Source organism: Oncorhynchus gorbuscha, unplaced genomic scaffold (genome assembly GCF_021184085.1).
Source record: "Oncorhynchus gorbuscha isolate QuinsamMale2020 ecotype Even-year unplaced genomic scaffold, OgorEven_v1.0 Un_scaffold_1523, whole genome shotgun sequence".
Taxonomy (NCBI): domain Eukaryota; kingdom Metazoa; phylum Chordata; class Actinopteri; order Salmoniformes; family Salmonidae; genus Oncorhynchus; species Oncorhynchus gorbuscha.
This window is the reverse complement of record NW_025746275.1, coordinates 102,501-107,500: the sequence shown is the minus strand read 5'-3', so window position 1 is coordinate 107,500 and position 5,000 is coordinate 102,501. Positions and strand designations below refer to the sequence as shown.

The following is a 5,000-nucleotide window of genomic DNA, read 5'->3' as shown; positions in this document are numbered from 1 at the left end:
TGCCTGATATATAATAGTATAGCAGTACCGTGTTTAATCTGCCTGATATATAATAGTATAGCAGTACCGTGTTTAATCTGCCTGATATATAATAGTATAGTAGTACCGTGTTTAATCTGCCTGATATATAATAGTATAGCAGTACCGTGTTTAATCTGCCTGATATATAATAGTATAGCAGTACCGTGTTTAATCTGCCTGATATATAATAGTATAGTAGTACCATGTTTAATCTGCCTGATATATATTATAGTAGTACCGTGTTTAATCTGCCTGATATATAATAGTATAGCAGTACCGTGTTTAATCTGCCTGATATATAATAGTATAGTAGTACCATGTTTAATCTGCCTGATATATATTAGTATAGTAGTACCGTGTTTGATCTGCCGGAAGTCAATGATCCAGCTCTCATCCCAAAGCATCTTCTGTTTCTGGTATTTAAACCACTGAAGAAGAAGAGATGAGTAAACACAACAACATCAGCTTTATTGTGTGTGTGTGTGTGTGTGTGTGTGTGTGTGTGTGTGTGTGTGTGTGTGTGTGTGTGTGTGTGTGTGTGTGTGTGTGTGTGTGTGTGTGTGTGTGTGTGTGTGTGTGTGTGTGTGTGTGTGTGTGTGTGTGTGTGTGTGTGTGTGTGTGTTCAGTTCATTTCAGTTAAATAGTGTAATTTGAAACAAGAAGACAATGTTTGATTTTACTGAATGTTCAATTTGATAAAAAACTGTTTTTCCAATCTCAAGAGATTAAATAAATAAATAAATACTACAGTCAGTAAATAAATAAAGAAATAATACTACTGTAAATAAATAAATAATACTACAGTAAATAAATAAAGAAATAATACTACTGTAAATAAATAAATAAATGAATACTAAAATAAATACATAAATAAATACTGTAGTAAATAAATAAATACTATAGTAAATAAATAAATACTATAGTAAATAAATAAATACTGTAGTAAATAAATAAATACTATAGTAAATAAATAAATACTATAGTAAATAAATAAATACTATAGTAAATAAATAAATACTATAGTAAATAAATACATAAATAAATACTGTAGTATATAAATAAATACTATAATAAATAAATAAATACTATAGTAAATAAATAAATACTGTAGTAAATAAATAAATACTATAATAAATAAATAAATACTATAGTAAATAAATAAATACTGTAGTAAATAAATAAATACTATAGTAAATAAATAAATACTGTAGTAAATAAATAAATACTATAATAAATAAATAAATACTATAGTAAATAAATAAATACTGTAGTAAATAAATAAATACTATAGTAAATAAATAAATAAATGAATACTAAAATAAATACATAAATAAATACTGTAGTAAATAAATAAATACTGTAGTAAATAAATAAATACTATAGTAAATAAATAAATACTATAGTAAATAAATAAATACTGTAGTAAATAAATAAATACTGTAGTAAATAAATAAATACTGTAGTAAATAAATAAATACTATAGTAAATAAATAAATACTATAGTAAATAAATAAATACTGTAGTAAATAAATAAATACTATAGTAAATAAATAAATACTGTAGTAAATAAATAAATACTAAAATAAATACATAAATAAATACTATAGTAAATAAATAAATACTATAATAAATAAATAAATACTATAGTAAATAAATAAATACTGTAGTAAATAAATAAATACTATAATAAATAAATAAATACTATAGTAAATAAATAAATACTGTAGTAAATAAATAAATACTATAGTAAATAAATAAATACTGTAGTAAATAAATAAATACTATAATAAATAAATAAATACTATAGTAAATAAATAAATACTATAATAAATAAATAAATACTATAGTAAATAAATAAATACTATAATAAATAAATAAATACTGTAGTAAATAAATAAATACTATAATAAATAAATAAATACTATAGTAAATAAATAAATACTATAATAAATAAATAAATACTATAATAAATAAATAAATACTATAGCAAATAAATTAATTATATAGTAAATAAATAAATACTATAGCAAATAAATAAATTATGTAGTAAATAAATAAATACTATAATAAATAAATAAATACTATAGTAAATAAATAAATACTATAATAAATAAATAAATACTATAATAAATAAATAAATACTATAGCAAATAAATTAATTATATAGTAAATAAATAAATACTATAGCAAATAAATAAATTATGTAGTAAATAAATAAATACTATAGCAAATAAATAAATTATGTAGTAAATAAATAAATACTATAGTAAATAAATAAATAACGTTGTAAATAAATAAATAAATACTATATTAAATAAATAAATAAATAATATAGTAAATAAATAAATACCGTAGTAAATAAATAAATAAATACTATATTAAATAAATAAATAAATACTATAGTAAATAAATAAATACCGTAGTAAATAAATAAATAAATACATATATAAATAAATACTATATTAAATAATAAATACTATAGTAAATAAATAAATACCGTAGTAAATAAATACATAAATAAATAAATAAATACTATATTAAATAAATAAATACTATAGTAAATAAATAAATTCTATAGTAGGTGACTGTTAAAGTAACGGAGTGGTAGGATTTTTTTTTTTTACGTAGCTGCTGTCCACTCTGCTGTCCACTCTACCTACTCACTCTGCTGTCCACTCTACCTACTCTCTCTACTGTCCACTCTACCTACTCACTCTGCTGTCCACTCTACCTACTCACTCTACTGTCCACTCTACCTACTCACTCTGCTGTCCACTCTACCTACTCACTCTGCTGTCCACTCTACTTACTCACTCTGCTGTCCACTCTACTGTCCACTCTACCTACTCACTCTACTGTCCACTCTACCTACTCACTCTGCTGTCCACTCTACCTACTCACTCTGCTGTCCACTCTGCTGTCCACTCTGCTATCCACTCTACTGTCCACTCTACTGTCCACTCTACCTACTCACTCTACTGTCCACTCTACCTACTCACTCTGCTGTCCACTCTACCTACTCACTCTACTGTCCACTCTACCTACTCACTCTGCTGTCCACTCTACCTACTCACTCTGCTGTCCACTCTGCTGTCCACTCTACCTACTCTCTCTGCTGTCCACTCTGCTGTCCACTCTGCTGACCACTCTACCTACTCACTCTGCTGTCCACTCTACCTACTCACTCTGCTGTCCACTCTGCTGTCCACTCTACCTACTCTCTCTGCTGTCCACTCTGCTGTCCACTCTACTGTCCACTCTACCTACTCACTCTGCTGTCCACTCTACCTACTCTCTCTGCTGTCCACTCTGCTATCCACTCTGCTATCCACTCTACTGTCCACTCTACCTACTCACTCTGCTATCCACTCTACTGTCCACTCTACTGTCCACTCTACCTACTCACTCTGCTGTCCACTCTGCTATCCACTCTACTGTCCACTCTACCTACTCACTCTGCTGTCCACTCTGCTATCCACTCTACTGTCCACTCTACCTACTCACTCTGCTGTCCACTCTACCTACTCACTCTACTGTCCACTCTACCTACTCACTCTGCTGACCACTCTACCTACTCACTCTGCTGTCTACTCTACCTACTCACTCTGCTGTCCACTCTGCTGTCCACTCTACCTACTCTCTCTGCTGTCCACTCTGCTGTCCACTCTACTGTCCACTCTACCTACTCACTCTGCTGTCCACTCTACCTACTCTCTCTGCTGTCCACTCTACTGTCCACTCTACCTACTCACTCTGCTATCCACTCTACTGTCCACTCTACTGTCCACTCTACCTACTCACTCTGCTGTCCACTCTACCTACTCACTCTGCTGTCCACTCTACCTACTCACTCTACTGTCCACTCTACCTACTCACTCTGCTGTCCACTCTACCTACTCACTCTACTGTCCACTCTACCTACTCACTCTGCTGTCCACTCTACCTACTCACTCTGCTATCCACTCTGCTATCCACTCTACTGTCCACTCTACCTACTCACTCTACTGTCCACTCTACCTACTCACTCTGCTGTCCACTCTACCTACTCACTCTGCTGTCCACTCTGCTGTCCACTCTGCTATCCACTCTACTGTCCACTCTACTGTCCACTCTACCTACTCACTCTGCTGTCCACTCTACCTACTCACTCTGCTGTCCACTCTACTGTCCACTCTACCTACTCACTCTGCTGTCCACTCTACTGTCCACTCTACCTACTCACTCTGCTGTCCACTCTACCTACTCACTCTGCTGTCCACTCTACCTACTCACTCTACTGTCCACTCTACTGTCCACTCTGCTATCCACTCTACTGTCCACTCTACTGTCCACTCTACCTACTCACTCTGCTGTCCACTCTGCTGTCCACTCTGCTATCCACTCTACTGTCCACTCTACTGTCCACTCTACCTACTCACTCTGCTGTCCACTCTACTGTCCACTCTACTGTCCACTCTACCTACTCACTCTGCTGTCCACTCTACTGTCCACTCTACCTACTCACTCTGCTGTCCACTCTACCTACTCACTCTGCTGTCCACTCTGCTGTCCACTCTGCTATCCACTCTACTGTCCACTCTACTGTCCACTCTACCTACTCACTCTGCTGTCCACTCTACCTACTCACTCTGCTGTCCACTCTGCTGTCCACTCTACCTACTCTCTCTGCTGTCCACTCTGCTGTCCACTCTGCTGACCACTCTACCTACTCACTCTGCTGTCCACTCTACCTACTCACTCTGCTGTCCACTCTGCTGTCCACTCTACCTACTCTCTCTGCTGTCCACTCTGCTGTCCACTCTACTGTCCACTCTACCTACTCACTCTGCTGTCCACTCTACCTACTCTCTCTGCTGTCCACTCTGCTATCCACTCTGCTATCCACTCTACTGTCCACTCTACCTACTCACTCTGCTATCCACTCTACTGTCCACTCTACTGTCCACTCTACCTACTCACTCTGCTGTCCACTCTACTGT

At 33.8% G+C, this 5,000-nt stretch overlaps 1 pseudogene; it reads right to left on the bottom strand.

The window, feature by feature from the left end:
- The window catches only part of LOC124023171, a 35,067-nt pseudogene that overhangs the window by 23,544 nt on the left and 6,523 nt on the right, over nucleotides 1–5,000 (bottom strand).